Source organism: Ambystoma mexicanum, chromosome 11 (assembly GCF_040938575.1).
Source record: "Ambystoma mexicanum isolate Mex_15411 chromosome 11, UKY_AmexF1_1, whole genome shotgun sequence".
Lineage (NCBI taxonomy): Eukaryota > Metazoa > Chordata > Amphibia > Caudata > Ambystomatidae > Ambystoma > Ambystoma mexicanum.
The window spans coordinates 435,159,107-435,181,602 of record NC_090934.1 but is presented as its reverse complement, the minus strand read 5'-3'; the positions used below and the strand labels follow the sequence as shown (position 1 = coordinate 435,181,602).

The window sequence follows — 22,496 nt, the reverse complement described above, 5'->3', positions numbered from 1 at the left end:
ATTGAATACTTGCTCCACAAAATATGCGATCTAGATATGCTATTGCTGTCAAGTTTGTAAAATTGTAAATGTGTATTATAAGAAAAGTAGATTTCATGAGCAAAAACAAAGGGTAGGTTTTCCCTGCCTCATGGGCCACATCGTCATGATGACGCTCTGTTTTCTTCTCCAATCAAGGGAGAGGAAAGACCCTGGCCAATGGAATACCTAGGGAGTGCACCAGGATGATTCAGCATACCCACCCCTTTGTTGAATGTATAAGTAGAGACAGCTGAGGGCTCACAAGGACACTGATCCACCCACCATCCCGATTTCAGTGAAGCACTCTGCAGGAGAACCATGCATACTCCTTGTTCCAGACTCGAAAAACTTTGCAAGCAGAAAGGCCCATTTGCAGAGCATAGCTGAACCATTTTCAGCTGGGCCTAACTTCCAGAACCCATCCCTCCACTTAAAGGCGAAACCAAAAAGAAGCAGCCAGGCTGTACTGTAACTGCTTGCCTGCCAAAGAATCATCTTCATAACCAGAAGAGCAGATTAAATCCCCATCTGGCGGTGCCGTGCTCTGCTGTGCAGACCAGAGAGCCATTGCAGATCCAGTCCAGTCATGCTGTCCAGTCCTGCGGTGCGGTGTCCAGAGGGCCTTGCTGATCGCTGACCCGTCCAGTCCGGTGTGCCCGGCAGTCTGTCCCAGAAATCTTTGACCAGAATCCCTGACGGTTCCATTCAAAACATTGGTAGTGAGTATCCATAGTATAGGATTGGCACTAGCATATGTACTGTCCATAGTCCTCCCTATCCAAATCAAATCTATCTTATATCCAGAACTGTATTGCTACTTTTTGACTTGCCTGAACTCTCTCTCTTATCCTATCGTCCTTCTGTAATAATATTGTTAAAATCATCTTTGCGCTGATATATTTTATCTGAAGAAAGGCAAGCGTCTCGGCAGGCAAAAACCTGATCGGTGACGTCCTGGTCTGGTGGCTGTGCCGTCGTGTAGTTTGTATTTTCATAGTTTATCCCTAGTGTAAAGAAACCTTGTTTGTACTTTTAAAAGTGCATCCTTGTTTTACATTTTTCCTCTATCTGTAAAAAAAACGACCTCCACGAAAATTTTCATAACTTCTTCATATTTCATGGACCCAAAACCGCACCTCAACTCCTTATCGTTTTTACGCAATCGCGCTTACCACGCGTGGAAACGTTTGCTGCAAAATTTTCGTTTGGCTCAAATCTATAACATTTGAAATAGCTTTTCATTGCACCCGACCTCAAAATTAAGTTTTCAACTTGCTTATCACTCTCCTATCATTGCTAGTGTTTGTCTGAACCCATATAAAGCGGCTTCCATTAGAATTTCAACAATATCAGTGAATTAAACAATTTTCAGTGTTTTACCCATTCATTCCAGCCAACTTTAAAACCATTTTTGACAAGTTTGCAATCATTCCTGTTTCTCTCTCTGTGTTTGCTCGGGGAAATTGGGATTGATACATTTGTTTGAGTTCTGCATTCCTGAAACCTGTTCTCTCTCCTTCTATCTCTTTATATTGCATATTGGGGGGATTGAGGGGTGTGTAGGGGGAAATAGTAATCACATTGCCATTTGATTGAACAAACCCATAAAAGTATTATTTCCGTTCTGCATTATTTTTTCCCATCATTGCTCCTTCTGATTAAAGAGGTTGTGTAGCGTGACATCACCCCATTGGTGATCATTGTATACTCATTAAAATAGTGTGATATATTGTACATACATAATAAATATTTTAACTCTGCAAACTAGCCTGATTCCTGGTTCAGTGTGACCGGGGCAGGGGTTAAAAGATAGGGGCATGATATACGTGGTACAAAGTTCATAAATAAAAGAAGTTATGGACACAAATAATTAATTAAGGGTTTCAACTGTGCATTACACGCTAGGCATTGACTTATGTGAAGTGCCGGGTTGAAATCACTTACAAGATTGGGGGCTCGATGCCGGGATTTCTGAATTAGGCATACCACTTGTGACAGTTTGATACAGCGTGATAAATGACGGGGTACATAAACCCTGTTGGGCTACCACACTGTGTTACACTGTAAAAGCACCCCTCAAAAGAAACACTCTTAGGAATTTGGTCTGTTTTGCAAACATAAAATAACTCCTGTAAATCAGAAAGGAAATTAATTAATATTTCCGGAATGGCGACCTTGGTAGAAATCAATATGGCAAAAGAACACATGCTGCACAAATTATTTGTCAGGGGTGAATGGACAGAACAGAATCAAAATGTTTGGTTGGTGGACATCAAAGAACAGGCCAGTGCAACAGGATTAAATATATGGCAAGATCAGGGTCCATTACGTATGGCACTGAGTGAACTGTATATGGCCCCTAAGGTAAAAGAAGAGCAAAATAAGATTGCCAAAATAGCGGCATATCTGTACCTCCACATTGGATCAATACAGAAAAAATATGCTGAGAACCTAGATCTGGCAAACAAACTTCTACAATCATTACAAAAAGCCAAACTGATCTGGACTCTGCAGAGCAAACGCTACAAAAGAGCCAAGAATCAGAAAAAGAAACCAGGCAGTACCTGATAAAAATAAAAGAAGATATGGATATCCTGCAGCAGGAGAAGGTAGAGCAGGATACCAAAGTACTGGCCCTGCAGAAAGAGTGCCAAGAAAGTTTGGACTCTCTACTGCAGAGCCAGAAAAATCTGGAACAGCAAATACATTTTAATAGGGCCTGCGCAAAGCAGGTAGTAACCCTGCAAAACCGACTAGCCCAAGAAAAAGAAGAAAATAATAAATTAATCCTCAAAGACCTTGACACCCAGACAGAATTCGATGAGGAGCGCCAGAAAGCTGGTGCACTCCAAAAATAAAGAGACGACCTGGATGCACAGAAGGGTACTCTTACTTAGGAAAGGGACACCTTAGGCCAGGAGGTCAGTTATTTAAAAGATAAGATGGAAGAAAATCACCTGGCCCTGCAGGGACTGGGTGAGCTTCAAAAAGATTACAAAAAACTGTTAGAGCACTCCAGGAGGATGGAAGATGCTCTGGCAAAGAGCGACCAGGCTAGTAAGGACAGGACTCAGGAGGTAACCCTCCTGCAGCAAAAATTGGCCCAATATTCAAAAGGGACACAGGAAGCACAGAGAGACAATGAGGCTCTTTGTGAGAAAAAAATGATAGGCTCCACAGACAGGTAGCTATGCAGGAACACAATTGATAGAGACTAGCAAGGCCTTGATAGAGGCACAGAAAGGTCAGGTTCTTGCATGGCAACCGAGAGCAGGGGCTGAGTGAGATGAGGTCCGCTGGGAAAGGGAAATACCTGAGCATAACCTCAGGAACACTACTACCAGAGGCCTTCATCTCTTCCACTCCATGGCCTCAGCCACCCCCATTTCCACTGGCGCACATGAGCCAAGGGCCACGGGGATGGCAGACTTCAATCCAATGAGGAATATGGGGCTCATAGATAAGCACCTCCCAGGAATGGATGGGCGGGCATCTGGGTATCGGTTCCCAAGTACTAGGGCCATATTCTCTGATCATGGAGACTCCAATGAGGGGAGGGTCAGAGAAATGGATCCTCAAAAATACCATTTACCCAGAGACCAGATGGTACAATTTAGTGGGGAACTCTATGAGAGTAGGCCCACTAAGGGCATCCTGAAAACCTCTGCCCAGCTAGGACAGTGGGGGCTGGGAGGTACTCAGCAAATCCTTAGAGCAAGGAGCAATCAGAAGACTCCTCTGAGCACCACAGGACTCAAGAAACTAGGCCCCCACATTTTGCCAACCATTCCCAAGCTCGCAGAATCCGAGAGATCCTAGAAGACCAGACAGGCACCTCTGGTAGCAGTGCCTCTGAGTCAGAGGATGAGTGGACCAGGGTCACCCAAACCAAAAAAGCCAACAAGGTCAAAAGGGCCTTGCTCAAGGATCCCCTAAAACAAATAAAGGCCATTTGGAGCGTCATCACGCCCTATCATAAGAACGCAAAATATTCGGTTTGGGAGCACCTTGAGCTCTTTGAACAAATGATGGAAACTTTCCATTTGAAGGACAGCCAAAGCTGTATTCAATATGTAAAGTGGACCTTCTCTCCCGAGTACTCCAGCTTATTTGCAGGGCTGGCGGATCAGAATCATTACAGATGGTCCACCTATATGACGGCCATCTTGAAAGACTTTTCTGTGCCTAGGGGAGACATGAGGACCCCGTACTAGCCAGAGCAGGTGTCCCAACTAGAGCGCCAGGTCCAAAACATGGCACAGGATCTGGGCCGCATGCTGAGGGCACAACAGAACCCTCAGATGAGCATGGCGGCGCAGAATGCCTCAAATCCAGGACCTGGTGCTCCAGAGCAATGACGGGGAAGAACCCCTACAACTTGCAATGTGGGTAAGATCAGGCCCCACAAGAATTTGTTCAAGAATTAAAGCGTGCCTTTGCGCAGACCACTAGAAGGGTGTGCACTGACAGTAAAGAGTTTGTAAAAACTTTCTTCCATGCTCTCCCCAAATACATCATGCCCCAGCTAGTGAGGGACTTTCACGAGAAAAGGTCACTAGACTGGGTCATTGAACAAGCCACCCTCATTTATGAGGTGCAAAAGCCAGTGGAAAATAAAAATAATCCCAAAAACCCCAAACAACCAACACCCCGGCTGCTGCTAAGGTGGCGGAGGTGAAGGTTGCCCCCATTTTAGATTTAGAGATGGGGGGCCTAAAAACCTGCCCGCACAGAATCAAAACAACCCCAAACCCAGAAGGCCCTCGGGCCAATCACAAACAGGGAGCCAGGAGGCAACCCCACAAATGGGCCCCCTAACTCCCCTGATTACATCAGCCCGCAAAACAAGGGAAATAGACTTATGCTGGGTTATGTGTGGCCTCCTCCAGCCCAAGGGGGGGTCCAACCAGACAGTATCTAACCCAGGGACTTCCCTCCCCACTTCCCCCAGGAGGGCAGTAATCCCCCAAATACTGGACAAAATGTCTTCCTAAGGTACCTACCAAATGTCAACCCCCAAAACAATCCACCCTTCTTTCCCCACTTTCCTGAGCCCAGACAACCCAATCCGGGAGAGGGGAGGCCAAGGGTGGAGGGGTCCCCAAATTTTCCTAACCCGGGGTATTTTGGGAGAAGGGATAGCTACCATTCCCGGGATCAGCCCAGGGGAGACATGAGGACCCCGTACCAGCCAGAGCGGGTGTCCCAACTACAGCGCCAGGTCAAAAATATGGCACAGGATCTGGGCCGCATGCTGAGGGCACAACAGAACCCTCAGATGAGCATGGTGGCGCAGAATGCCTCAAATCCAGGAACTGGTGCTCCAGAACAATGACCGGGGAAGAACCCTGACAAACCCACCGGTTCCCAGGGAGGAGGCACAAGGGGAAGAGGGGTGTAAAGCCTTGGAGGAAGCTTCCTTCCCCACTTGTAAAAAGTCCCTGGAAACCCAGGAACTGGAACCAACATCTCCTGCCCCTGAAAGTCTGCAACCCAAGGAGCAGAGGGGGGGGGAGGAGAAATAAAGAGCCCAAAAAGACCCATTTTGAGGAGGAGGTTCAAGTCTTCCAGTTTGAAGGGGAGGGGTCCTCAGAGGATCCTGGGAAAAGGATCTTCTACTTCAGAGATGGTGGAACTCCTTACAAAGACAAATGGGTCCCAAAGGATCCAAATTCAGACTGGGTAAATGTGGGGACTGAGTTAGCACCGCCCATCATCCAAACCCAGAATCATCAGCATGAAAATCCCCTGGTTCAAATCCATCCTGGTGACTGCCTCTAAAATGGTGGGGGGGAGGTCAGCCAGAACCAAGACCAGGGGAACCCACAACTTCCCCCATATCTACCTGTCACCTTTTTCTTTCAGATTCCGAAGACTCAAAACAGAATCCTGCCCAAATCACCTTCCTGTCAGTGTCCAAAACCAAGAAACTAACCCACCAGTTATCCAAAAATGTACATTATCTTTGCCCCCTTGAGGAGAAGGAGGGAAGATTCTATGGCCCGGTCCAAATACAGGGGCAGTGTACAACTTTGGCACTGGTGGACACTGGATCCAAACCTACCCTTCTGTCAAAAAGGGCCTTTGATAAACTGATTCGGGAAGGGGGGAGAAATACCAAATTCCTCTCACCCCTCTTCCTGGACAACATCAGAACTTCAACGGGAAGGAAATTCCCATCGAGGGGACTGCAGATTTGGACATTAAAATTGGGCGACACAAAGTGAAGCACCCGATCATAGTTGTGACTCCTGAGGGCACACCTTGTTTACTAGGAAATGACATCCTGCGAAGGTTGTCTCCCCTCATAGATTGTGTAAACAAGGTCGTCTGGACCTAGACTAACCAACCAATAAAATTGAAACAGAGTGTCAACCATGTTACTTTAAACAGCACATGCCACATGGTTGAACAAAAACCTGACCAAATATAATTTCACTTCCAGAACAATCAAATCCCAGACGTGACAGCAATAGCAGTAGGACAACAAACTGGTGAAGGCGGTTCCTCTCTATTTCTGAAAATCAACCTTCCTTCCAGTCTAAGGTGGCATTCCACACTGGAAGGAAACACTTTGAAATTCTTTACAAATTCACCATCAGAAAATCCCACTCCTATAGCCCAGAAAGATGAAAAATCAGCTCAAAGCCTGGCTGATCTTCAGAAAATTGGAAAGGAGTTGTTCATCCCTATTCAGTTAAATGAAGGGAAGGACTCTGTTCTCACCCGAATGTGTGTGAACAATGGTAAGTGCTTCATCAGCGAAGCCATGTTCCGCAAACTCCCAAAAGATCCAGCCATTCCCACATTTATATCAGAAAAATGAAAACTAACTGTAATATGCGCAGAGAGGGGGTGTACCTCCGTGGAAGATTTGATGGAAAACCAATATGGTGAAACCCACTAAAAGCGCAAAATGTTGTCATTTCTGAACCCAAGCTCTTAGAAAGATCAGGGTTGAACAGAGACCTGTCTTAATTCATCTGTGATGTGTACATGTAATTTCAACAACTTGTGTTTCTGGGAAGCATATTTGGTTATGAAAAATTGTTTTTCTAAGTAAATGCAAGGGGGAGTGTTCTTTCAGCCAAGCCATAAACATAGCATCACTCTGACTCATTCTGACTCACAATTCCCTTCTCCAGTCAGGTCACAGTAAATCCTTTACACTACCAGCATCCTCAGTGGGTTGGGCATAGGAAGTCAGCCTTCCCACCCACTTTCAAAAGACATAAAAAGAGTCACTGAGACCCAGATAGACACATTCATTTTTCACTCTTTAATCGATTTCTGCGCAGCACGCTGCCCGACCATATGCAGAACTTAGACTCCAGATAGACTCCAGTACTTGAAGCAGAGAGGCCTGAACCAAAAGCTGAATCCTTCTCAGCAGGCCTCAGAATCCAGCAACCTAACCAAACTATTCAACAGCCGGGCGAGCTGTTTGATTCTGGCTAGAACCCCGTGCCAGAACCAGACCAGACCGCTGTGCAGTGCCTATAGCAGACCCAGAGCAGACCGCTGTGCAGTTCCAATAGCAGACCCAGACCAGACCGCTGTGAGCAGAACCAGTGCCAAAGACTGTCTGGATAGAGAACCGCAGCTCAATCTTGGCAAATCCGTGACAAAGTCGCATTCCAGTCCAAAACTAGGAGTGAGTATCAAGAACTTTACAGAAACAATCTCTTAGTTTAAAGTAATCTTATCCCATCCATTCAACCTGTCTAGAACTGCATTTAGAATTTTGTGTCCATCCTGTGATTTCAAACCTGTAAAAACGCCACATGTCATTCTGAAAACTTGACATTATTTCTGAAAATCTACCTCCACAAAAATGTCCGTATATTTTGAACCACACGTCCTAGAAGCGAAATTTAACTATCATCTTAAAGCTAAGAATCTAAGCTTTCCAACAAACCCAGAAAGAAATTCCTTATAGTTTTTCCGTAATCGCAATCGACGCACTCGGAAAAAGTGCCGCGAATTGCAAACTACCTCAATTTCACCACTGTTAAAAAATAGCTGCTTCTTGCTTGCAACTGCTGAATTTCGTTTCAACCTGATAATCCCTCATGAATCATTGCTAGTGGTGTTGACCTGAACTAATTCAAAGTAGCTGTCACCTATCCTGAATCACCTATAGGGAATTAAAATCATTTTTAGCATATTTTTCACTTCATTGCAAATCACATTTAAAAGTATTTTTGACTGTTTAAAAGCATACCAGTTGCTCTAAGCTTGCTAGGGTGGAACTGGAATTTGAACTGCATTTCGATTGTATACCTGAAAACCTGTCTGCCCTCATTTCCATCTCTACATATTGCATAGGGGGGTAGTGAGTTGTCACAAGGCAAAAAGTGATCATATTATCTCTTGTTGAATCCATATCGAGTTTTATTTCTGTGCATGCATTCTTTCTCATTATTGCTTTTCCTTGAAACCATACAAAGTATTCTCTGCCACCTCATAAGTGTGCTATCAAATATTAATTTATTCATAAAAGTGTGATATATATATATATATAGTTTAATTTTTCCAATAAATCTTTTAATTTGCAAAACAAACCTACTTCTTGGCTCAGTGAGGTCAGGGGGATTCAAAGAGAGGGCGTTATATAGGGGTTTATCATCCAGATTTAAGAACTTGACATACAATTATATGAATAAGGGCTTCCATTGGGCATCCCAGACTAGGCATTGACTTATTTGGAGTGCTTGATTGAAGTCACTTACAGAGTGGGGGCTCGTCCGGGATGTCTGGATTAGAACTACCACTTGTGCAGCTTAATACAGTGTGCTAATTGACAGGATACATAAATCCTGTTGGATCACCACCCTGTGTTACGCTGTAAAAGCACTCCTCAAAGGAACGCTCTAAGGAAACGGTCTGTTTTGCAAAATAAAATACTAACTTCTGTAAGTAAGGAAGGAAATCAATTTCCAGAATGACGACACTAGTAGACATTAAAATAGCGAGAGAGCACCTCTTACATAAGCTATTTGTGAGAGGTGAGTGGACTCAGCAGGACCAGACGGTGTGGTTGCAGGTAATCGCACCCCAGATCACTGAAACAGGATCAGATTTATGGAGAGATCAGTGTCCCTTACATGTGGCCCTGAGTGAACTATATATGGCCCCTAAAGCCAAAGATGAGCATGACATGATTGCCAGAATAGCGGCATATTTATATTTATATATGGGAGCCATACAGGACAAATGTGCTGAAGGCCAAGATCTGGCAAATAGGCAACTGATGGCATTAGAGAAGGCCCAATCTGACCTGGACTCTTCTGAGCAGAGGCTGCACATGAGCCAGGAGTCCGAAAATGATAGTAGACAGTATCTCATTAAAATAAAAGAGAATATGGGCATCCTGCAACAGGAAAAGGCAGAACAGGATACCTGATTTCTGGCCTTGCAGAAGGAGTACCAAGAAGGTTTGGACTCCCTACTGCAGAGCCAGAAAAAGCTGTAGCAACAACTGGACTTCAACAGGGCATGTGCAGAGCAGGTAGTCACCCTGCAAAGCCACCCAGATAGGGAAAAGGCAGAGAGCAATAAACTGATTTTGAAAGACCTGGATACCCAGGCAGGGTTTGATGAGGAGCGCCAGAGAGCGGGTGCCCTTCAAAGGCAGAGGGACGACCTGGCGGCACAGAGACAGGCTTTTACTCAGGAAAGGGATACCTTAGGCCAGGAAGTCTGCCAATTAAAAGGGACGTTGGAGGAAAATCACCTGGCCCTCCAGGGACTGGGTGAACTCGAAAAAGAGCATCAAAACTTGTTGGAAAGGAGCAGGCCAGTAGGGAAGGTACCCAGGAGGTAACCCTCCTGCCGCAAAGACTGGCCCAGTACTCCAAGACTAACCAAGAAGCACAGAGAGAGAATGAGGCTCTCTGCCAGCACAATTATAGGCTCCAGCAACAGGTAGCCATGCAGGAGAGACTGATAGAGTCTAGTAAGGCCTTGATTGAGGAACTGAAAGCACAGGCTCTGGCGTGGCAACAGGGAGCAGGGGCTGACAGAGATGAGGTTGCTGGGAAAGGGAAACACCTGAGCATAACCTCAGGAGCCCTAGTACCAGAGGCCTTCATCTCTCCCAGTCCTTGGACTCTGCCACCCCCATGTCCCATGACGCACATGAGCCCAGGGCGACGGGGATGGCAGATTACTATCCAGCCAAAAGTATGGGGCTCATAGGCCAGTACATCCCAGGAATGGATGGGCGGGCATCCGGGTATGGGCACTCAAGTACAGCGCAATTTAGTGGGGAACCCCGGGAGAGTAGGCCCTCTAAGGGCATTCTGAAAACCTCTGCCCAGTTAGGTAAGTGGGGGGGGGTACCCATCAAATCCAGGCAGCAAGGAGGAATCTAAAGACTCCTCCGAGCATCCCAGGACACAAGAGACTAGGACCCCACATTTTGCCAGCCATTCCCAGGCTCGCAGAATTCGGGAAAACCTGGAAGATCAGATGGGCACCTATGGGAGCAGTGCTTCTGAGTCAGAGGATGAATGGACCAGGGTTACCCTAACCAAGAAGGCCAATAAGGCAAAAAGGGCCTTGCTTAAGGACCCCTTAAAACAAATTAAGGCAATAAGGAGTGTCATCACACCTTATCACAAGAACGCCAAGTATTCTGTGTGGGAACACTTGGAGCTCTTTGAGCAAATGATGGAGAATTTCCATTTGAAAGACAGCAGTAGCTGCATGCAGTACGTCAAATGGACATTCTCTCCAGAATGCTCCAGTTTCTTTGCGGGGCTGGAGGACCAAACCATTCAAGATGGTCCACATATAGGGCGGCCATCTTGAAACATTTTTCTGTTCACCAGAACCCCCAAGAGGCTCGCAAGGCAGCCTACAATTTGCAATGTGGGGAGGATCAGGCCCCACAAGAATTTGTGCAGGAGTTGAAACATGCCTTTGCGCAGACTTCCAAAAGGGTGCGCACGGACAGCAAAGACTTTGTTAACACTTTTTTCCATGCCTTGCCCTAATACATCATGACCCACCTAGTGAGAGATTTTCATGAGAAAAGGTCGCTAGACTGGGTCATTGAACAGGCCACCCAAATCTATGAGGTACAGAAGCCCATAGAAAATAAAAGTAATGCGCAGAAAAGCCCCAAACCGACCAGCACCCCTGCTGCTGCCAAGCTGGCAGAGGTAAAGGTTGCCCATGTTTTAGATTTGGAGATGGGGGGCCTAAAAACTTGCCTGCACAGAATAATTCCAAGCCAAGAAGGCCCTCGGGCCAGTCACAGACAGGGAGTCAAGGAGGTAGTCCCACAAATGGGATCCCTCACTCCCCTGATTATGTAAGGCCCTGCTACAAGGGAAACCGACCCATCCTGGGTTATGTGTGGACTCCTCCAGCCCAAGGGGGGGATACAGCCAAGCACCTAACCCAGGGAACTTCCCTCCTACCTGCCCACAGGAGGGCAGAAATTCCCCAAATCTTGGGCAGAATTTTTCCCCAGGTATCCACCCAACTTCCAGCCCCAAAATCATCCATCCTTCTTTCCCCACTTCCCTGAGCCCAGACCGCCTAATCCGGGAGAGGGGAGGCCAAGGGTGGAGGGGTAGCCAAATCTTCCCAACCCGGGGTACTACCAGAGAAGGGATAGCTACCCTTCCCGGGATAGGCCCAGGGGAGAAAACAGAACCCTGTATCAGCCTGAGCGGGTTTCACAGTTAGAGCGTCAGGTCCAAAATATGGCACAGGAGCTGGGTCACGTGCTGAGGGCTCAGCAGAACCCCCAGATGAGCATGCCGGCGCAGAATGCCCCAAACTCTGGGCCTGGTGCTCCAGAACAAAGACGGGGACAGTACCCTGATAACCCACCGGTTCCCAGGGAGGAGGCACAAGGGGAAAGGGGCTGCAAAGACTTGGAGGAAGCATCCTTCCCCACTTGTAAACAGCCCCTGGAAACCCAGGAACCGGAAACAAAATCTCCTACCCCTGAAAGTCTGCCACCCAAGGAGCAGAGAGGAGGTAGGAGAAACAAAGGACCCAAACAGACTCACTTTGAGGAGGAGGTACAGATCTTCCAATTTGAGGGAGAGGGATCCTCAGAGGATCCTGGGAAAAGGATCTTCTCCTTCAGAGATGGGGGAACTCTTCCCAAGGAAAAATGGGTCCCAAGGGATTCACAGACAGACTGGGTAGATGTGGAGACTGAGCCAGCGCCACCCATCATCTCATCATAGAACCAACAGCATCAAAATCCCCTGGTTCAAACCCATCCTGGTGACTGCCTCCGAAAGGGGGGGGCAGCCCATAACCGGAACCAGGGGAACTCAAAATGTCTCCTATCTCCAGTTACCAACTTTTTCATTCAGATTCCCAAGACTCTTCACAGAATTTTGCCCAAATCTCTTCTCTTTCCTTGTCCAAAACCAGAAACTTAGTCCACCAGTTGTCCAAAAATGTGCATTATCTGTGCCCCCTTGAGGAGAAGGAGGGAAGATACTATGCCCCGGTACAAGTACAGGGGCAGGGTAAAATTTTGGCACTGGTGGACACTGGATCTCAAGCTTCCCTTCTGTCCAGAAGGGCCTTTGACGAACTAAATGCAGGAAGGGGGGAGAATTACCGTATTCCTCTCACCTCTCTTCCTGGACAACTTCAGAACTTTGACGGGAAGGAAATTCCCGTCGAGGGGACGGCGGATTTGGACATTAAAATTGGGCGACACAAGGATAGACACCCGGCCATAGTAGTGACTCCAGAGGGCATCCCTTGTTTACTAGGGAATAACCTCCTGAGAAGGTTGTCACCCCTAACAGATTGCGTAAACAAGGTCCTCTGGACCCAGACTAGCCGACCAATAAAATGAAAAGTGTTAACCATGTTAGTTTAAACGGCACATGCCACATGGATGAACAAAAATCTGACCAAGTAGAGTTTCACTTCCAGAACAACCAAATTCCAGACGTGACAGTAATAGCAGTAGGACAACAGACTGGTGATGGGGGTCCTCTCTATTTCTGAAAATCAACCTTCCTTCCAGTTTAAGGTGGTATTCCACACTGGAAGGAAACACTCTGAAATTCTTTACCAATTCAAAATCAGACATTCCCACTCCTATAGTCCAGAAAGATGTGAAATCAGCTCAGAGCCTGGCTGATATTCAACAAATTGGGGATAAGTTGTCCATCCCTGTTCAATTAAATGATGGGAAGGACTATGTTCTTGCCCGAGTGTGTGTGAACAATGGTAAGAGCTTCATCACAAATCCATGTTCCGCCAACTCCCAAAAGATGCAGCCATTCCCACATTCAAACTGATAGACAATTGGGAAATGGATATGGAAACACCCAATTCCAAACATCTCCTGCCAAGCAGGTGTATGCTCAAAATCTCCATTGGCAACAAGAGCATAGCTCATAATTGTTGGGTCGTGCGAGACGTCACTGCCGCCTTTTACATTCTCAAACGCTTTGCCATTAGTTTGGACCTAATAAACTTCAAAGCTTGGTCCCGGTTAGCAGATAATCCCATGGGCTTTGATGATCCAGAAAAAGCATTTAGGTCAGCTCAATTGCTACCTTATGCAGTTGAAATTCAGATTAAAGAGGAAGTCACCATCCCAGAGAGGACCCAACAATTCTCCCTGGAAGTGAAAGTTAAAAGAGGACAAAAATTGCAAAACCCTGATGCTTATATTCATTTAAATGCTTTTCTCCAACAGCAAGGGTTGGGGGTAAGCCCAACACCGTTAGTCAATCTAGAACATGACACCATTCCAATAGAGGTGGATAACACGGACTTCAAGAGTATCACTCTAACCGCAGGCACCATTATTGGAATGGTGGTTGATGACCGACATTTTTCCATTGATTTAGGAAATGAACTGTTAGGACCAATCCCCAAGGACTGTTTTGACAGTGACAGTGATGACAACACAACACCAGACAGGATCTTTACCCGGCATGGGGGGAACTTCCTGGTGTACACTTCCTGCTCTTATGGTAAGGAAGATGTGACTTGTGACTTCAGACGGGATGAGGTGATTTTCCAGGTCAATGAGGGCTGCCTTTCCCACCTGAAGCCTCCAGTCCAAATCAGCACTCTGACCAGGGACTTCTCCACCCAGCTGGAGGAGGCCGCTGAGATAGCGAAACCAGAAGTTTTTCCAGGCATCAGGCAGATGGTTGAAGAGAGAGTCAACTTAGCTGATGCCTGTGTGACTCTGGACCAGAAGCAAAAGTTGAAACAAGTTTTCTTGGATTTTCAAGATCTCTTTGCGGCGGACTCATATGACTGTGTTCGCACTGACATCCACACAACAACAATTCCCACGGACCCTGGCATGACTCCAGTGTTTGTGAAGCAATATCGTTTGCCTCTCACATCCATGGAGTCCCTTACTAAAATAATTAAGAACCTTGAGTCCCGGGGGATAATCCGTCCAGTACACAGCACCTTCAATAATACGGTGCTGGGAATATTTAAGCCAAACGGCCAGTGGAGACTCTGTGCCAACCTAAGGGAGCTCAACAAATGGGTCCATACTTCCTGATGGCCTCTTCCCTACATTGACCAAGGGCTGGCCCAGATCCAGCCCTACTTCATGTTTAATGACCAATTTTACCAACAGATTTCGGGCACCGCCATGGGTGCTACCTTCGCACCAAGTCTGGCCAATCTCTATGTCAATTCCTTTGAGCTCCAGCATATATATCCTTCTACCAACCCTTTTTGTGACAAACTGCTCATTTGGCGTCGCTATATAGATGACATCTTTATCATATTCAGAGGCTCCAATGAAGAACTCTTGGCTTTCCATGAATGGCTCAATACACGCAATATCCATCTGCAGTTTACCATGGAACAAGACAGAAACAAGACCCATTTCCTTGATCTAGATATTATGGCCTCACAAGGCGGGCTCATTTCTAAAGTTTACCGCAAAAACACAGATAGGAATTCCCTCCTCACATACTCGAGCTATCATCCTCAATCCCTCAGAGACAACTTACCGTTTGGCCAATTTTTGCGGTACCGTCGGCTCTGCACTAGGACGGAAGATTACATTGCTCAGTCCAAGACTCTCAAAAAGCAACTCATTGAACGAGGCTACCCGCAGAGGATTGTCCGGAACACATACAGAAGGGCCAGAAGCATCCCACGCGCATGTACCCTTGAACAACATCAGAAGGACTCAGATGTCACAACCATTACGGCTGTATTAAGTTATTCTCCACTACTTAATAAAATCAAAAAGGAAATTAAGTCCCTATGGCCCATTCTCAACACTGGTGCGTCTAACATGCCCACGCCACGGTTTGCACTAAAAAGAAGACGCAACCTGAGAGACGCCCTTGTCAACACGGTGCGGCCAGACACAGACTCTGCCAAGAACACACAGGCCACCCTATGGAACCAGACCAACCCAGTGGGCCATAGCCCGTGTGGCCTTTGCTCAATGTGTACCCAGACAGTTCGGAGCACCAGTCTGGATATTGGCTGGACTACTCCCTGGACCCAGAAATTCTTCACCAACTGCAATACCAAAGGAGTAATTTATATGATCACCTGCCCGTGCCATTTGCGATACATTGGGATGACTGCCAGAGAAGTACAGAAACAGATGATTGAACATAGATCCTGCATCCGCACTAAGAAACTTACAGCACCTATGGTTCCGCATTTTTTGGCGGAAGGACACACAGCAGAGTCTTTTCAATGGACCATTTTGGAAAAAATCAAGTACCCGAAGCGAGGAGGCAACTACCACGCTATACTCTTTACTCAAGAACAGAAGTGGATTTTCCGCTTAAATACCTGTAAACAAGGGTTGAACGAAGCAATGCAGTGGCAAGAACTGGCGGTGCTACAGCATTGAACCTTGACTTTTCATGAATCACTATTCTCTGGCTGATGTATCTGTGTGATTAACGGGATAACATATGAAATGTTTGATGCATTCTTTAACTGCTATATGTATTTCCGTTTCATTCACAACTGTCTCCCTTTTTTTCACCCATTGGTATTCTCCCTTTTGACCTACCCGTGTTGCATCTCCAACTCTTCTTGCCTTCTGTTTTGATTTAATCATCTGTTTTGATTTAATCATCTGGTGCACTTGTGGAACTCGCACAAGAGAGCTTTTTAGTTGTTCTTTCACCGTTTCCCCTTCTTTCACTGCTCATTTCCTGGCATTACTTTCACTTCTTCACCTGTTGTCCTGATCACTCACCCCCTGCACCCACCACCTGGCCCAGGCACCTTGCCTCACAGCCCCCCCTGAGAGTCCACACCAGGACTCCTCCCCTTGCCTGCCCCGACACCAGCCTTGTCCTGTCCTCACATACACACCCACCGCTGAGTGACCAACGATTGGCCTCGCGCGCGCTTACCTTATTGCACGGGCCACGCCTTGGCCGGCTCTCCCCCAGCCATCTCACCCGATACATGGCCACCCCCCTCTAGCCCTAGCTCGGCAGCACACACACCCTCGCATATGTGTGTCCTGATTGGCCGCCCGCAACATAGACTTCCGCCTGGGCCGCCTATTGATAGGCCAACCTTCCACTGACAAGCCCGTGACGCGCCCACCGCCGATTGGCTTACGCGCCCATCACGGATGGTGCCCCGCCTCCATGCAGCGTCACACACGGCAGACATCTTTCGCTGCCGCTCAGTACACCCACATCCTTAGGACGGAGCAGACTGCAGTTTTCATGCGCTCGCCTCGATTGACTTTTCCCAGGTATGCGTATTTCTCTGCTCCCTTCAGCACCGCCCGACAACCATCCAGTCCTTTACAGCATCGCTTTCTTTGCAGGTTCGCTACTGGAGAGAGCTCTCTCACTGCTCCCAGTGCATTTCCTGGATAGCTCAGTCATCCTTTCCAGGTAGGTCCCCTCGCACACTCCACGGTCCGCCCCCTCCCATCCCCCACCGTGCCCCCCCTTTTTCCCTCACGTGCACAGGTCTTGCCACTTTCTTTCCCTTCACCATGGGGTTGACTTGTCTATGTTGTTTAGCCACCATTACAGTGGCGCTCTTTGCTCTGAATTGGCGAGCACCTTGTCTTTGGTAGCATTCATTTGCCTTGTAACAGGTTTTTTAGCTGCACTTTGGATGCACCACTGTTGCAATATTGCAGTTAGAGGCTTTTTCATGCACTCTCTGCAATTATGTCTTTTGTGTCTCCTATTCCAGGATCCCTCTGCAGCCTGTTATTGCTGCCCTACTAAGAGGACAGTCGCTACTCAGCAGCATATGAAAATCGATCTTGTCCTGAAGAAGATGGTCGTTAATCACCCTTGAACCATCGAAACCGGTCGACCTCACCTGTTGTGGCCTCACCACAACATTTTATGATACCCCCAATACCAACAGGGGTTACTGCATGTAATTGAGAGAAAACCCCACAACAACATGGGTTTTCCCATCCCATAACAAGTGGGACAGTGCATTTTTTAGTGATATTTTGATATCACCTCACCCACCCTCTGGGCAACCACCCTTTTGCAAGGAACTTTCCAGTTATCAATGCTAAAATAAAAATTACATGACTATTCCGATGCCTCAATCTCTGCACTTGTGACGCCTAGCTGCTTAGATTTAAGAATCCGAGATTTAATTCCCCTCTCGCACTCCCCCACATCATTGTGCTGGTTGCCCTCCCCTCCCTCCTTCCCTGCATCAGACCAGCTTTTCCACCTGTGCCTAAGTGAACAGGACCATGGTTAACAAAAATATCATTAGTTGTTTGGTCTTGCCCTCACCGGCAAGTTGATGAATCTTTTTCCCCAGAAAACCGTTCCCTGTGTATCAGTATTTCCCTACGGTTTGGGAAGGCAATTGCCACTCTGGCTCTTCGAGCTTTAATTTCCCCTGTTGTTTTTTTCCAGTAAGAAAGGATGTCAGCCAGTCCAGTGCCCGTTCGGAGACACTAAGGGTACCATGGAGACTTTGTATGAGGATAGAATGGTTGACTGTGTCAAAGGCAGAGGAGAGATCGAGAAGGATGAGATCATCATGGGAGTTGGAGTCCAGAGATGCAAGCAGTCCTTCACGGGTGTTCAGTAGAGCAGTTTCCATGCTTCTGGATGCTCGGAATCCAGATTGATGGTCGTGGAGACCATCAACAAGTTCAGTGTGTGAGTTGAGTTGGGGCAATGCCAACTTCTCCAGTAGCCTCCCCAGGAAGGGGATGATGGAAAAAGGGCGGTAATTGGCAGGGCAGGTAGTGTCTGCTGAAGGCTTTTTCAGTAGTGGGCACACAAGGAAGTGCTTATGGGTGGAGGGGGAAGATCTGGTGTCAAAAGAGGGATGCAGAAATCAGTGAGTGCAGGGGCAAGAGAGCCAAGATTATCCTTGATGGTTCTGGATGAGCAAGGGGAAATATTTTTAAAAGAGACCTTCGTGGAGCGGACACCTCTGGTAACCTCTTCCGGTGTGAAAGTGTAGAAGGAAGAGAATGTGGAAAGAGGAGGGTGAGGGGCCAAAGGAGGCAATGGGGGGTGGGATGGGTAGGGAGGGTGGGTAGCAAGGGTGTTCAGGATGTCCTGAGCTTTTCTGGTGAAGTGTGTGATCAGTGCCTTGTAGAGTACCTGGGAATGAGAAGGGGAGGAGGAGACTGTGGAAGGATTGGCTAGTTCCCTGCAGATCTTTAAAAGTTCAGCATTGTTGTTGGTTGCACCAGAAACCCATGCCAGAATTTGGGCTCTATTCTTGGCACGGATTGAGAGTCTGTATTGGCTTTGAAACAGGCAGCAGGCCAGCTTGTCAGAGGGTAAGCCTGGGGTTTGCCACATCTGTTCCGCCGCCCTGCACTTTTGTTTGAGAGTTGAAAGGTCAGAGTCTTACCAGTTGTTACGCTTAGAGGCAGGTTTCATGTGGATCCTCATGACTGGGGCAAGACTGTCAAGAGTGTTGTTGACGGAAAGGTGGATGTTGCTGAGAGCAGAGTCAGAGGTAGTATCAGAGTGAGGTGGTGAGGGGGATGAAGGTGGAAGCAAATGCAGCAGATGACACTTGTTTCATCCGGCAGATGTTAGTGAACAAGGTTGGCAGGGCTTTTTGGCAGGCAGTCAGAGAGCCAAAGGGACCCAGGTAGAAGGAAATGAGAGAGTGGTCTGACCAGGAGAGAAGGGTGACTAGTGGGGGGAGAGAGAGGTCAGAGTGCATGAGGGTGTCCAGAGTGTGTCCAGCTGAGTGGGTTGGCCCAGAAGGGATAATGGAGAGGAAAGTTGAGGTGCAGAGGTCAGTGAAGAAAGTGGATGCAGTGCCAGGGGAATCCAGTTGGATGTTGAAATAGCCCAGGAGGAGGAGGTTGGAGGTGGAAGAACGTAAGGAAGAGCAGAAATCAGCCCATTTAGAGAGGAACAGGGTGGTGGCGCATGGAGGCCGGTAAATGGTAGGAATGGTTAGGGTGAAGATGGGAGAGATGACCAACTTCCAAACCATGCTTTCAAAGGAAAAGTAGAGCTGGTGGGTGATATGGGAGCAGGAACCCACTCAGGGAAGATTTAGGCAACCCCCCGCCCCCGCCAGTGCAGTGAGTTTGAGGCTTGGAGATGATTTTAAATCTGTCAGGGAGGAGGGAATCAAAAGCAGTGACTGAGCTGCCATTGAACAATGTCTCAGTAAGAGCGAGAATGTCGAGTCGCCAGATGGTGGAGGTCTCTGCCTTTGAAGGATTTATGAGGAAGAGTACAGGGGCAAGGTACACCATTCAGAGGAGGTAGAGGAGAGAGAGTAGTAGGGGGAGATGTAGGAGATGGAAGGAAGTTAATGAGAGAAGGCAGGATGCGGTCAAAGAGAAGAAAGTTGGGCTGTGGACCTTGAACCAGGATAGTTTTGTTTGTTTGTTTGTTTATTTGATAATGCGCGCAAAACCAGTGGGTAGCCTGGCGCAACAGAGAAATTTACATGAAAACCTAAGCTTGTTACAGTAATTGGCATGAGTATATACAGCACAGTGACAAGAAGAGCACATATATGAGCGACTATATACAAGCAAGTGTCTGTAAAACACAGACGGCAAGGAGTAAATATATACAAGAATATATACAACATATTCCCATGTGCAGGGCATGTCACGGGGTGTCTAGGCAAAAGGGTAGGTCATGGCTGAGGGTGGGAGTAAACTAGATGTAAGTTGGGTTATGTGTCGTTGGCGCGCAGCCACTTGATTATTTTATGCCTGAATTGCAGGTACGGTTGTTCTATTCTAATGTCAAGTGGTAATTTGTTCCAGCAGTGGGCAGCTTTGACAGGAAAGCTAGTTCCTCCCGCGGTGGAGCGTTTAAACCTTGGAATCTCTAGTTTGGTGGTGTTAGCAGATCTCGTGGGTCGTGTGGAGATGTTCCTGTTGATTTATTCCGTAAGATTCGGGGGGCTAGGTTGTTTAGGCATTTAGATGTGAGGGATGCTGTTTTGAGTAGGATTCTGTCCGTTATTTTTAGCCAGTTAGCCTCTTTTCTGAAATTAGTGATGTATTCTCTGTAGGGGATACTTAGTGCTGCTCTTAAGGCATTATTCCGTAATCTTTGAAGTTTATCTGTGATATATTTGTTAGTTCCAGCATACAGGGCATTGCAATAGTCTAGCCTAGACATAATAAGGGTGTTAGCTAGTGTAATGCAGCTGTCACTGGAGAGCTAAGGTCTAGATGCACGGATGAGTTTGCAGGTGTAGGTGGTGGAAGAGGCGAGGGAGTTGACCTGTTTATTGAGAGTGAGGGAGGAGTCCAGATAGAATCCAAGGGTTTTAACCACAGACATCACCTTGATGGGGTTGTTATCAATGCTAAAGGATGTGTAGTTTGGGCATAGTTTTTGAATGTTGGCATCAGAGCCTAGAATTAGTAGTTCCGTTTTATCGTCATTCAGGCAGAAGCTGTGTGTAGCCATCGATGCCTAAATGAGGGTGTATATCTTGTTCACCAGGTCTGAGTCTGTCTCGTAGTTGCCCGAAAGGGGTATGAGGATCTGGGTGTCATCTGCGTAGTTCGTGTAGATAACACCCACTCTGTCCAACTTGTCAAACAAAGGCTTGGTGAAGATGTTATACATGGTGGGTGAGACACAGGATCCTTGTGGGACACCGCAAGTTATTTTGATGGGGTCAGCTGAGTTGTTGGTGGAGAAGACTTGCATGGTGCGATTTGCTAAGAAGGATTGGGCCCAAGCTATAGCGTCTTCAGTGAAGTTGGCGGCAGATTCGAGGTGGTTGCATAGGACTCATTGGTCCACCATGTCTATGTGATAGACATTAACGAAGGAACGTAAGGATGAGAAGCCGGCCAAGAGGAATTCCCACTTGGTGCCACTGTCAATGGTAGAGGATGTGGAAGGACAGAGAGTGGAGATGAGATGGAGGTTAAATAGATTTGGAGAGGGGACAGAGAAAAGGACATCAGTGCAAACCTCTCTGGAGGAAGCGCTAACACAGGTGTCTGCGATGGGAATTCCAGGGTTTGCACTCAAGATGTCTTTCTTGTGCTTTTTTCTACCGGACATCGTGAGGGGGGTGAGTGGGTAGGTGATAGTGTAGCAGACGTAGGAGAGATGGAGAGAGCCATGAAGGCAGCAGAGGTTAGTAGAGGAATGAAAGAAGAGTGGCTGCACAGGCCAGTTCTAGCTAAGCCCACCAGTTGGGCTGGCCTAGTGGAAGTAGTCACATGGCATACATGCAACCCAGAAAGGAATCGAATATCAAGAAATAAGAGGTGCACAGATGTGAAAAGTACACACAGCCTACAATCAAATTTTAAAGAGGCACAGATGCTTTCTGAGGGAGGGGCACAGATGTAAAAAGTACACATCACCTAAAATCGAATGTTAAAGAAGCACAGATGCAATGTAAGAGAGGTGCACAGATGAAAAAAGTACACAACCAAAACAAAACGAATTTTAGCACAGATGAAATGCTGGATAAGTGCACAAGTGTGAACAGTACACACAGACTAAAATTGCATTTTAATGAGGCACAGATGCAATGCAGGAACATTGCAAAGATGTGAAAAGTACACAGGCATATGTAGCCACCCTGCACCCTCATCCAGGCGCAGGGTCCCTGCAGGTATGCAGCCGAGCCTGGCAGCCACCAAGAGGCCACTTGTAGCCCTCTTGACGCCCCAATTGAGGCTGTTTCTGCCATTAAATTACCATCCAATTTCCATTCATTTTATTTTATGCACAGACCTTGCAGACTGACTTCAATGTTTGTTAATATTCCAAACAGTGCCCTGTGCAGAACATGCAATAGCATCTCCACGGTATTGAATTTGAATGCAGGTGGAGATGCTTGAATCCCCATGGATTCCGCACCTGCATAAATCATACAGAATAAATAAGGGGACATTTTGCAAGCCCAAGAGTATAAAAGTAAAGAATACAAGCAAGGTGATAGCCGTTTGCAGCTTACTTTTACACTCCCAGGCGTTTTGCTGCCATTTGGTGTCCAAGAAGGAACGCAATTTCCCATGTACATTCCTCCTCCGATTTCAA

General features: G+C 47.1%; 1 protein-coding gene and 1 long non-coding RNA gene across 5 annotated transcripts in view; one reads left to right on the top strand and one right to left on the bottom strand.

Moving 5' to 3' along the window:
• CHST1 (carbohydrate sulfotransferase 1) overlaps positions 1–22,496 on the bottom strand; it is a 375,173-nt gene that overhangs the window by 162,793 nt on the left and 189,884 nt on the right. The window lies entirely within an intron of this gene.
• LOC138504719 (uncharacterized) lies at positions 7,336–17,555 on the top strand. The gene is made up of 2 exons (XR_011279925.1): positions 7,336–7,675; positions 17,197–17,555. It is a non-coding gene; the product is annotated as an uncharacterized lncRNA (long non-coding RNA).